Genomic DNA, 13,246 nt, shown 5'->3' with positions numbered 1-13,246 from the left:
GAAGCTCCTGGTCTCAGGTAAGACCCCTGACACTGTCTTTCTGAGCCGTTAGCTCAGGTTCTCTTCCTCAGAAGTATTGTGGGCTGCAAGGGGAGGGATAGGGCTCCAGGGATGGTCACCAAGATGAGATCTGCCCCTCACAGACCCTCCTACACCTGTCCATCCCTCTCCCTCACCTGAGTGCAGAAGATGCCAGGTGCTCAGCAAAAGGGGCTTCAGTGGGCCACCGCACAGCTGCATGGGAAGAGTCTGAGAGATGTGGGACCCCAAGGTCCACACCAGACTCTAAGCCACTTGTGTCCTCCTTCCAAGAACCTTCTGAGGCCCCAGTTCACCACCCACTGGGCCCCTTTCCACAACCAGTGAGTTAGTGGGGCCCTTTGTTCAGAGAGAGCACAGCCTACCTAAGGGCCATTCTGAGTCTCTCAGAGAATTCAGTGCCCTCAGGTGTTAGAGACGGACAGGCTGAGTCCCAGGGGGGGACAAGAAGTAGAGGACAAATCCAAGGGGGAACAACAGGGTGGCAGGGGCTCCCAGGTTTGGCCCATCGCCCCCCTTTTCCAAAGAGAGTCAGGCCTGCAAAGCAGTAAGTGAGGGTCTCTGTGGGGAGGTGGTGGGTGGGTCCATGCAGATGGGGGCTGAGTCCTGTGCAAGTTCAGGCACCTCTGGAGGCTCTGACTTGGACACACCCTTCCCCTCTGTGTGCCTCAGTGTCTCCAAGTATAAAAGGAGAGAATCGTGATCCAGAGCTTAGATTTCCTTTCCGTTCTGGTTGTGACCTCCTCAGAGCAGGGGAGGGGGGGCATGAAGGGAGGTACCCAGGACATGATGTTATGGAAACTGTCCCCTCTGCAGCAGTGACAGTGACACTGGACATGAAGGGACAGGAATAAAATGGGTTTGGGACATCCAGATCTATTCCTTAGCTCAGGTGCTCACTCATTGGAGGGAACAAGGGCTGGAGTCAGACCTGGTTCAGGTCATGGCTCTGCTGTGGGACCTGTGGTCCCTTCTCTTTCATGATTGTCGGGTTCATGTGTGTTCACCCCTGGTCCCCTCCTGCTTCCAGGGCTGCAGTGACATTAGGTGACATAAGGGGCCTCACAGAGCTCAGGAAGGCAGACCTTCCAAGGGGGCATCAGGTTCACCACACACCAAAAACTCCTCTCGTGTCCCTGCTGCATCCCTGCTGTGCTGGGGGACAAGTAATAAGGAAGGATCCTCAGGTCCAGGCAAGACAGGACTGGCCCCTGCAGATGAGGAGCCCAGAGCTCAGAGGTGGTGTCCACCTGGGGACAGGAGGAGGACAGCACAGGGAACCCACATCCTGGGGTCCAGTCCCAGCCCTGTCCCAGCCAGGCTGGGTGACCTGGGGCACATGGCTAACCTGTCTGAGCTGCAGTGGACTGGGTGGTGTGTCAGCCATGCCTGGTGCATGAGGGCTGTGAGGTCAGAGTTGATGAACGACAGACCCCAGGCTGTGCCTCACACACAGTAGGTGTTCATTAAATGGCAATTTTGGCTCATTCATGTCATCACTCCTGCCCAAGGTGTCCAACAGCCCCTGAACATCCTGATTGGGGTCTCAGTGGCCCTCATCTTGCTGCTCTCCCTCCTCCTCTTCCTCTTCCTCCGACATCGGTGTCAGAGCAAAGGCAGGACACTGGGTGAGTAAGGAAGGGGTTGACCTGGGTCACAGGAGAGAGGGGCTCAGAGAACCTGCCACAGGAAACAAGTAGATGGGGAAGGTCAGCTGAGAAATACAGCTCTCTAGAATCTCACATCAGAAAATCTAGAAAGAAAACACTCAATGTCAGCACGGATGTACAAATGAGTGTAAGTTAATTTTTTATTGTTTTTAATCTTCTGTAACATGAAATATATGCACAAGCAAGTATTAAAGTTTCCTTCTTTCCTCTGGAATCACACCAGAGGGGGTCCTACTCTCCCAAAGCTGAGACTGGCCCTCTTGACCAGCCCAGACAGAGGCTTTGGTCTGTCTTCCAGCACAGCTGCAGAGACCCAGGAAGAGCCCCCTCTGTGAGAGGAAGGGACAGCTGCCCTCAGGAGAGGGGCACAGGGATTTCAGGAGGCGATGGGGCAGGGGACAGCCTGGGAGGCTGTGGGGGTCAGGGGTGAGAGGGACTGAAATCCACACAGCCTGACCAGGCCCGTCACCTCACCCTGGGTTAGTGACCCATCTGGGAGCAGGTGGGTCTGTAGCCCTGAAAACTCAGGAACCCTGCCAGGAGAAACACCCCATTCTGTTCCAGCAGATGCTGTCATAAAGGACCCAAAGCCTGGGGAGAGTGTGGAGCTGGACCCTCAGGTAAGAACCCTGCTCCTGTCCAGGCCACCAAAGACCTTCCTGTTGCCCCGTTGACTCCAATGGTCACTTCCCTGTCCTCACCTCCCCAGTATCTCAGCAGCACCCACACTGACCTCTCCTTCTGGGCACCAGGTCGTCCTGCTGTGACTCACTCCTCCCACTTTCATGTAACCTCATGCCTCCTCCTGGGTGGTCCTCTCTGCTGGTTCCTCGCCCTCTGTCTGACCTTGTGCAGCCCCAGGTCTCAGGAGGAGGCCTGAATGAGTGAACCACCTGCAGGTCCCAGGGTCCTGTCACTCACTCACACAGCAGCTATGGCAGGAGTTCACTGGTTACAGAGTCTATGTTGGTGCCACAGTGCAGCCCTGAGCAGCCCGTCCCCCACCCTCCTTGAGCTCACCTGTGGGTGAGGGAGACACCTGCAAACAGGCAGATGACATCCTGGAGAGCCAAGTGCTTTGAAGGAGAATGAGTCAAGAGCAGGGGGGAGGAGTGTGTGGGGTGGGGAGAACAGAGAAAACAGCAGGTGCAAAGGCCCTGAGGCAGGAGCTGAATGAGCAACAGACAGCGTTAGATTAAGAGCAGATCCGCAGAAGCACCAGGAGTCCCAAGGCTGAGGGAGTCCCTGCACAATGTCATCAGGAGAGTGACCTCATGTGATCTGAAGTTTAAGTCGTCACTCTGACACCATATGGACATGTGACTGGAGGGTTTCAACTATGGGGTCAAGGACATGCTAGTTCTGTCTCACTGTCTCTCTGCAGCAGAACAGGCCCAGTCATGACCCCCCAGGGAGTGACATGTACACAGGTGACCCTCTCAACATCGAGGCTCAGGCAGAGAATGGCCACCACTCCTTCCTCTTTGTCATGGGGATCTCTGGCCATGAAGGGCAGAGAAGCAAAAAATGACTGACAGTCAAGTGTGTCCCGTCCTCCCTCAGGCCCCAGGATTCCCCAACCCCAACCATCTTTCTTCTCTCACTGTCCCCCTGATCCAGGCTGTTGCATCTGCTGCCCCCCAGGATGTGACCTATGCCCAGCTGATGCACTTGACCCACAGACGGGAGAAAAGGACACCCCCTTCCTTCCCATCTAGGAAGCCCCCAGATAAGCCGAGTGTGTACGCTGCTCTGGCCGTCCACTAGCCCAGAGAGGACCCTGGTCACACACTCCAGGGAGGGGGCCTGCAGGGACCCCAGAAGGTACAGATATGCCCCCTAAGGGATTCCCAGCTAGTGGCCCCAGTCAGCTTGGAGACCCAATATGGACCCCCAGGAGCTTCTGGGACCCTCTGGGAGTCCCCTGATTCTGCAGTTAGAAATAACTAACATCCATACACTTTGGAATCAAAGAAAGAAAATTCTCAAGCATCGATGTGTGAATTTAGAACCAAAACAGAAGTGAGAGAATGCTTTCAATGAATAATAGTGTAAATACTACACATTAAACCTACAAAATGGAACATTCAGAACCATGAATGAACATCTTAGAAAAGAAAAAGGCGAAGACATAGAAACCACTTAAGTGTCCTCCCACATGTGCTGAGATGAAGGTGTGGCAACCTGTGTGATGGAGTGTCACTCAGCCACAGAGATGAAATCCTGTCAGTGCGGTGACATGGAGGCACCGTGAGCATGCCATGCTACATGGGGTAAGTCAGACCCCACAGTACAAGGACTGTACGACTTCACTCGTATGGGGGTGAGATGTGAAACTCTGCACTGTCGTATGTATTAACTATATTGACCTTGTAATTAAAATTTTTCCTGCAAACTGAACTTCGAAGTCTGAAAACCTTCACTGGTAAATGCTTCTGAGCACATATGCATGTTTGAAACACATACACACATGGACACACAGAGACACAAACATACACACAACACAAGTATCACAGTCTTACACAACCATCTCCTGACAACAGAGAAGAAAGGCACATGCCCCAGCCGACTTTATCAGACCAGAAATAAACGACGGAGCTACAAAGGGGAGACCTCACAGGAAGCTCTCTCACGTGAGCTCAGGTGCAGAGTCCTAAACAAAATTTCAGCATGATGCATCAAAGCATAAACTGTGTCATCCATCCCGACCAGGCAGGTGATGTGATTTCAGGGATGCTGGTTGTTTTCATATTCAAAACATCAATCAGTACAACTGTAACATTAGAAGGAAATGAGAAAGCCCTGGCTGGTGTGGCTCAGTGGATTGGGCACCGACCTGTGAACCAGGGAGTCCCAGGTTTGAGTCCCGTTTGGGGCATATGCCTGGGTTGTGGGCTGGGTCCCCACTTGAGGGGCATGTGAGAGGCAGCCATGCATTGGTGTTTCTCTCCCTCTCTTTCTCCTTCCTTTCCTCTCTCTAACAATAAATAAATAAAATAATTTTCAAAGAAAATGAAAAAAAAAACCCTATCAACAGATGCAAAACTTTTGTTATAATACAGCATTAATATATAATGAAAAACTCTTCAGAAGTAAAAGGGAATTTTCTATCATGTATCAAAGCATCTTTCAAAAGCTCCACAAAGGAAATAATGCTTAACAGTAAAATCTTGAAAACCTTTGGCCTGCAATTGAGCCTGGTACAAAAACAGTCACGATGGAACTGCACATGCGCACAGCCTCTCTGCAACCCAGGCCTGCACATTTGGCCACCCCGACCCTATCTCCCAGGTGTTTCGGGTGGGAGAAGAGGTCTCTCTGCATTGCAGATGTGACACCCCCATGCCCACCACCTTCCTCACCAGGGTGCTAAGAATGGGGCTAACCTGGGGCCCTGCCCAGCCATAGGCCCTGCCCAGTGGCAAGCACCTGAAGCAGTTGGCTCCTGCACAGCCCCACCTGTGGTCAGGTCCCACCAACTGCCCCTGCTTTGGCTCCCACTCCCACCCCTGCACCTGTCTCTCCAGCGTCCACCACAGCTTCTTCTGAACCTGCACCTGCTGGTGCCACCAAGCAGGAGAACCTGGCAGAAAAAGCCAGCAGAACTCCCATCAACAGACAGGACATCCAGACATTCTTCTCTGTCAAACCTTTTTGAGGATGCAACAAGTGCACTTGTGACAGGTCAGTCTTCTGAGAATATGGTCACTGAGATTCTGTTGATGGGCTATGAACCAGCGCAAGTGATGGCAGCCTTGGGAGTTAGATTCAACGACCCAGACAGCACCACTGAGTATCTTTAAAGGGAACCGTGGACACAGGGAAAGTCAGGGTGTGCTTGCTCCCCCCTCCAGCAGCGAGTTCTGGGGTTCCTCAGCCCAGGGCCCTGTCCCTGCAGAGTCTGAGGCAGTAATAAATGAGAGGACCCAGGGGGTTTACACAGACAGGACACTCAGGAGCCCCTGACACCAGCACCTCCCCCATGCACCCTGGGTCCCCAGCTGTTGGGCTAGTGAGATCTCTCAGTGGTAGGGGAATAAGCTCATGAGTTCTGTGCCTCCCACTAAATGCAGAACACACAGCTCTTACTTATTTCTGGATGGAGACCACTTTCATCCCTCATCCTGAACTCTTGGGTACAGCTCCTATCAAAGTTACTCAGAACAAGCTCTGAATCCAGAGATGCCAGCAGGCTGAGATGATCCAAGGAGGAGGCAGGGACCTGGCAGAGTACAGTCCAGGCTCATGACATGACTGTGAAAGTTATAGTCTGAGAAATGGGGCATCGGGGAGCACAGACCCCAGGAGGGAGGCTCATGTCTCCCCAAGTCCTCACTCACACCCTCATTTCATGATTCTCAGGGGCAGCCGACAGCATCAGCCCATCACAAAACAAGTCAGACCCCAGGAGTCGGGAGTGGGAGAAACTCTCAGTTATGGTGCTGGGTACAGAGGGTCAGGTCCTGCCAGATGGAGGCAGGTGTCTTGTGTGGACAATCAAGGCCCTAGGGTGTCTTTGGTCTCCTCTCACCTCTGTGACTTTTTTTGCCCACATTTCCTAACCTTCTACTCCCAAGACTGCACAATGAAGACTCTGTCCAAATGGGCGTGGCTGTATTGGTCCTGGTGGTCCTAAGGGAGCTGCTACTTCAGGCTCAGAACAGCAAGAAAAGGACCCACACTGCAGCCAGGACGTGAGCACAGAGGGGACAGGGTATTGTTCAGAGTTTGGGGGAGCTGTGGAGCCCATCTGATGACCCACAAGTTGGTGAAGGACAGTCTGGACCACAGGTGGGGAAACTGTCTGCTATGTGTCCAGGGGAGAGAACAAGTTTTGGGTGCAGGGAGTGTCTGAGTGCTCCCTGTACAGGGCTCCTCCTCCATTAAATGTCTCTTTTCTCTCTTTATCTTTGCCGACTGTCTGTAATGACCCCCCTTGTTTTCTCACATGAGTGTCCTCCCACATGATTGTATTGAGTACACACATCAAAAACCTCATGCTCTCTTCCACTGTTCTGTAATAAAATGTTCTTTATTTCTAATCACATTACCAGATAAGCATTATTGAATCTATATCTCATCAGTTCACAGGGTTAACATGGACTCAATAACTGATTAAATGAACTATGTCAGATAGATTCAAACCAATGCCACCACCCTTTCTGTTCCCAAAGTCCTTCCCATCTCCATGAGATGCCCTGTGTGTCGTTTCCCCAGAAATGTCATCCCTTGAAGGGACAGCCTGGCAGTGTGCCTCTCTGAAAACACACGTTTAGAGAGTTCTGACTGGTCATGTTTGACAGTTACTGTGGTGTAAATTATCCCTTCATGACCAACTCAAAATGCCAATGTGACTTCACTGAGTGCAGAGTTGGGAGACGGCAGAGTCATCATCACCACCGAGTAAGAGCTATCTGCCCCACACCTCCCCACACGCTCTCTGTTGACCTGCATTTCATAATATTATAGAGATGATGATCATTCCTACTGCAGTGTGAGGGCACAGTGTCAGTGAAATTGTGACAACAGAATCCCAGATATTCACAGAAGAATTAAAAAAAACAACAATATGAAAACAAATGGGCTCAGAATTCAAGTATACTTGTGGTGGAGATAAAAATTACTTCAACTGTTTGGGGAGTACATTGGAATTATCTAAGTAAAAGGAGGAGACACAGAGTTCTGACCATAACATACACATGCTGGAGAAGCTGTATATGCAGGCACCAGTTACACTCACAAGAACGTGGACCAGTGTGACCCTCATAAAGCAAGCACATGTCACAAAACCCCATGAATAAAAAAGAAAAATGGGTGGTATTTGTTCACCATGACCTACTGCATGGCAGTGCAAAAGCACAAATTAAATCACCAAAATAATGCATGTCAATCTTCAAACATGCTGGTGAGTTGATGAAAGAGGATTCTCAAAAGAAGGGAGGCAGGGCCGTTCCATTATGCAACCTTCAGAAAGAGATACCATTTGTCACTCAGGCAGAGACACCTAAGGAAAGCCCTATGAACAAAAGTAGGGATGGATCCCTTATGATCTGTTTAGAAGTTAAACACAGTGCAATGTTGAAGGTTTTTCAAATGTTCTTTGTGACTTTCAATAGGTGACTCCTAAGTCCTGTTGTCATTATAGGAAACACTATCTTTCTATTTGGTGACTTCTCTATATCTTCACACAATTTAGTGAGCTGTCATGAAGTAGGATGGTAAAGTCCATGGGCTAACCTAGGCAGTGCACTTCCTAAAAATGGCTGTTGATGTGTTAGAGAAAACGTGTCATGCTGGCAATATGGTTGCCTCCAAACATGATCAGCACCTGCCCTACCAGCTGCACTAAGTCCAACCAAATGAGGAGTCCCTGCTTTAAGCAGACACTGGATCTCAGAAGACACCCTGTGCATCACCACCTGACATGCAACTGACCATGTTAAATGTCCACAGCAGCTTCTGATCCCACGTTGCTCTACCCATCTGGATGTTTGTAGGTCACCAATGTGGAGGTGTGGGTTATTTCACAGAATGGGGTTTAGCTCCATCAGGCACTCTTTTGGGATCACACAGGTTTTGACTGCAGACTGAACAGTACTCAGGATTCCTCATCTCCTCCTGGACCCCACTAAGGAGGACTCAGGGGAAGGCAGCAGTGGGCAGGAGATGCCAGACGTTGAGGTCAGGCTTGACTTCATTCCATTCCAGATGGAAACTTCCTGGATGCCTGACTTTGAAAAACAGACTCAGTGTCAATAAGACCCATAGTGGTTGACAAATGGTGTTGGATAAATGAATGTACAAAAAATGCAAAAGAATGAAGATGGATACTACACACCCCACACCAAAATGACCCAAAATGGATCAGCATAACAGCTAGCATTACAAAACTTAGGATCAAATGGGTAAACCATCATGAGTGTGGGATTACTTACATTGTCTTAGAAATGACACCAAAAGCACAATAAACAAAAAAAAGTTAGATTTTATCAAAATAATAATGTATGTGAATCAAAGAACACTATCAAGTGAATGAAAAAAAATGACATACAAAACTGAAGAAAATATTTACAAATTATATCTGATAATGATCTGGCCCAGAGCTTCTAAAGCATACTTATAACTCAAACACACACACACACAAAAGAAAAAAAATCCAATTCATAAAAGTGGTCAAAGTACTTGAGTAGGCATTTCCACTAAAAAGATATTCTGCAAAGAAGACAAGCTCTGTAAATGAAAAAATGAGCTCAGGAAAACATGCTCCCCCATGGTCAGTCATTAGGAGAATGACCATGAAAATGCCAGTGACCAATGTCAGCAAGATGGGGGAGAGATAAGAAGTCTTGGCTCTGCTCACCCACAGAAGCCACAATTTAACCACCATCCATGGACACAAAACTACATTCACACTCTGAGGTGAAGGTGTGAAGTCCCAGCACCAGCATCCCCATGGAGTAAAAAACTCAAGAACAATCATGTTGAAAAGGGTGAGAACACCTTCACTGTACCCCCCATCGGCCCTCCCACCTGCGGGTCTCTGCACAGAGAAACTCCCTCCACCTGCAATTTCTCCTGTGGGGGCGGGGAGGACGGAAGCCTCCTCCCCACAGCCTTTCTATCACTGCCCAAGGGCCAGCCTCTGTCTGGCTGAGGGGTCTGCAAGCTGGATCCTCTGGGGGCAGCTGAGAACAAGAAAATGGGGAGGGTTCAGGGTAAGTGATGTGTGGGTTTCAACAGCCAGCCCACCCGACAGACCCTGCAGCTGGTGCTGAGTTCCTCAAAAATTGAAAATAGAACTTTCTTCATTTAATTATATGTTATTGTTTGTGCTATTACAGTTGTCCGAAGTTTTTCCCTTTGCCCCCCCCCACCCAGCACCCCCCAAGTGCCTCAGGCAGTCCCCACACTGTTGTCCATGTCCATGGGTTATGCATCTATGTTCTTTGGCAACTCTGTTCCCTAGGCTGGACTTGACATCCCCAAGACTACTCTGTAACTATCGATGTGCACAGCTTAGAACTTTTATAGGATCCAGCACTTTCACTGTGAGTTTCTATTCAGAGGACATGAAGCCAGGATCACAAAGAGATATCTGCACTTCCAGGTTCACTGCAGGGTTATTCACCACAGCAGAGACATGGAAACCACCTCACTTTTCCACCAGTGGATGATGGATAAGGCAGCTGTGGTATATAGATGCACAATAGAATACTCTTCAGCCATAAAAAGCAGAAAGTGCTGCCATTTGAGAAAACACGGATGCACCAGGAGGGCATTTGCTGAGTGACATGAGCAAGACACAGTGAGGTAAATCCTGCATGATTTCCCTTATATGTACAATAAATATTTTAGAGATCTGAACTCAAGTAAAATAGGGGAGAGTGGTGATTACCAGAGGCTGGGGATTGGGAGAAGAAAATATTGGTCAATACATGTAAACTTTCTGTTGTATGATAAATACATTCTGGAGACCTAATGTACAGAGTGTTGGTCATAGTTCAAAATAATGAATTATACACTGGAAATTTTGTGTGTTCTCCACACACACACAAAAAAAATGGAAACTGTGAGAGGTGACGTATATGTTACTATTTCAAGTGTGGTGCTCTTTTCAGAGTGTACATATATACCAAAACACCAAGATGTACACTTTAAATATACACAATTCCTGTTATTATTCCTCAAAAAGCTGTGGAAAAAGAAAAAAATTCTGGTTAAATAATATGTCATTTTTTCTTTCTCTGTCTGAATTATTTCACTTGGCACAATGAGTCTATGACCATTCATGTTGTCCCAAAGGGCCAGAATTTATTCTTTTTTAGCCTGAGTAATATTCCACTGTATATATGTACCACTTCTTTATCTATTCATCTATTGATGAGCACCTGGGTTGCTTCCATATCTTAGCTCTTATAAATAATGCTGCAGTGAACATGGGGGATGCATATATCCTTTCAAATTAATGTTTCATTTCTTTGGAAACACCCAGATTAAATAAAATTCTAACCTTAGTTCCACAGCGACACTAGCCTGAACCCAAGTTCTCAGCAACTGCACATTCATGTCACTTAGGAATGTCATATACCACAGAGCAACTACAGGAGTGGTCATCTTTGCAGCATGTGATAGCTGTTGTAGACTCATGATGCCCAGAAAGGAAGAGTCCACATTCTTGTGGGTCTCAGTCTGATGCAAGAGACCTGCAGGAAATGGTCATATTTAACTTCTGTTATGAGATGACCATCTCTAGTGACATGTGAGCAACAAGCTGAATGTCCTGGGATGTCTTATCATGTCTCAAATTCATAAAAATTTCTGCCATGTATAGTGTCCCACAAATTCTGAGACTCCCACCAGCTGTTTGTGCATTTTTTTTTTTGCAACTACTATCTTCTGGAGAAAATCCAAACATCTGTTCTTAGCACACAGTGCACCTGTAAATGTTGGCTTCTGTAGATCTCCCTGTCTTACCCTTTATTCCTTTACTTTCTAATTGAATCAGCATTTACAGAAACAACCCAGAGTGCTGCATACAATAAAAAATCCTGCTCAGCTCTTGAAGTTGGAATGTGCTGTTCCTCCACTGGACACATTCCTAGATTTCTACAGCATTTCGGTACAGACATTACTTTCACTGCAGCATCTCTTCCTCATGGTCTTAGTTACTCTTGTCCCCAGAGGCTCTGTGCCACCACACTCACATGACCAACAAGCTACTTCTAATTGCTGGCTCTCCATGCTCCATCATGCTGGACCATGAGCTTCACAAAGCAGCAGCAGGACAATTCTTGGGACTCTGTGATCCTGGCACAGCTCTGCCTGTGTACCCTTGTGGTGGGTCCACTCAGGGGTTTGTGGGACCCTGACGAGAACAAAGGTCATCAAGACCATGGTGCCTCCAGCACGTTCCAACCAAAGGACACACCAAGCATTTTCCTCTCAGAGTCCACAGCCCCCCACCCCCCATCCCCAACACCACCCAATCGAACGAGGAGGTCTTTGAAGTGGCCAAGCTCCTGTCAGGTCCATGGCTTGTCCCCCGAGCAGAAGTTTTAAGCAAACCTGAGACAACAATCTTTTCCAAGGGTAGCCATTGAGGGAACCTCTCTGTCCATGTTCTTGGACCCCCAAACTTTTTCTGGAACTTCAATCTGTTTTTTCACTTGGACCATATTTTCTTGTCTTAGCACAAGTGTTATGTAGTAAGGGGCAGAAACTTAGGTATTCGCCAGGGCAGGACAACCTACATGGCCATATTGTGGTATTGTTTGTTGCAGAGGTGTCTGAGAGGGAACAATGCTGTTTGCTCAGCTCTCAATGGGCTTTCAGTCACTTCCTCTGCTACCCACAATCAAGTTGAGCCCTTCTGGTCCTGATTCCCAGGCAGGTGGTTTTGTGTACATTCTAGGACCCTGTGAGTCTCTCCCACAGACTATCCTGTGAGGCTGAGAGTTTCTTCTGAGGTTTTGAGGCTCTCTCTTCCTACACTGGAGCATTGGGTTGTGTGGTCTGTCTCACTCCCCAGTTGTTTCTCCTGGTTTATCTGCATGCACATGTGGGACTGCCCACTCCACAAGCCGCTGGTGACCTCACCTGGTCCACCAGCTGCTGCCTGATTCAGTTCTCTAGCCACCACCTTGCTGTGAGTCCTCTCTGCCCCAGCTTCCCATCTCTGCCCCTCCTAGAGGTCTGGATGAATGTTTCTTTTTGAACTTCTTGGTTTTTGGACTTCCATACAGTTTGACTTTCTGGAAGTTCTGTTTATTTTTGTTGTTGTTGTTTTTAAACTCGTTGTTGTCCTTCTTTTGGTTGTTGGAGGAGGCAAAGTGTATCTACCTATGCCTCCATCTTGGCCAGAAGTCCCCCCCAGGGATGTCTTGTGCTGTGAGCTTTGCTGAATCCCTATAGTGACCACCGTGGCTCCCCCACAGGCTGCAGTAAAGGTACAAAATTAACCTCCATGCAGCACCTTAGCCCTGAGGTGAGGGGATCCACAAGCAGTGTGAATGTTCTCCTTTCCCTGGACACAAGTAAGGGCTCACAGTCTGCCATGCTAAATACAAAACAACTGTGTTGACGGAGGATAATCCATAGGAAGAGGAAGCCCCAAATACGGAGCTCAGCCTGGAAGACATATTTAGGCAGAACAGTGTTTCTATGTCATTTGAAATCTGGCTCCAAGGTCCAGTGAAGAGCAGGCTCACCTGTCGGCTTCAGGACTGACTGGGAGTGAAAGGGAAGTTCTGAGTGACTCCCCCAGAGCAGGGTAACCAGATGCCTCAAAAGTCTGAAGAAAGAAAATGCTTTCACACTGTCCATGGGGAGCAGACCACACTGACAAGGGCAAATTATTACCAGCTGCCCAGAGACAGAGTCTTGCTGACCCCTCCACCCATCTCTTCTAAGTCATGATGCTACTTTACTTTGACCCCATTTCACCTTTTTTGTTGGTTTATTTGCCTGTTTTCTAGAAAAGGTGGGATCTGTTGTTGGGAACCGCTCTGACTGGTATCAGAATCTGAAACCCCCACCTA

The 13,246-nt window shown here is 48.4% G+C and overlaps 1 pseudogene; it reads left to right on the top strand.

The window, feature by feature from the left end:
• The first annotated feature begins 1,550 nt into the window (after positions 1 to 1,550).
• Positions 1,551 to 13,246, top strand: part of LOC123822886 — a 38,648-nt pseudogene continuing 26,952 nt past the window's right edge.

Source organism: Phyllostomus hastatus, unplaced genomic scaffold, assembly GCF_019186645.2.
Source record: "Phyllostomus hastatus isolate PE091 unplaced genomic scaffold, TTU_PhHast_1.1 phas_contig_459, whole genome shotgun sequence".
Classification (NCBI taxonomy): Eukaryota; Metazoa; Chordata; class Mammalia; order Chiroptera; family Phyllostomidae; genus Phyllostomus; species Phyllostomus hastatus.
This window is presented reverse-complemented; position numbering and strand designations above follow the sequence as displayed.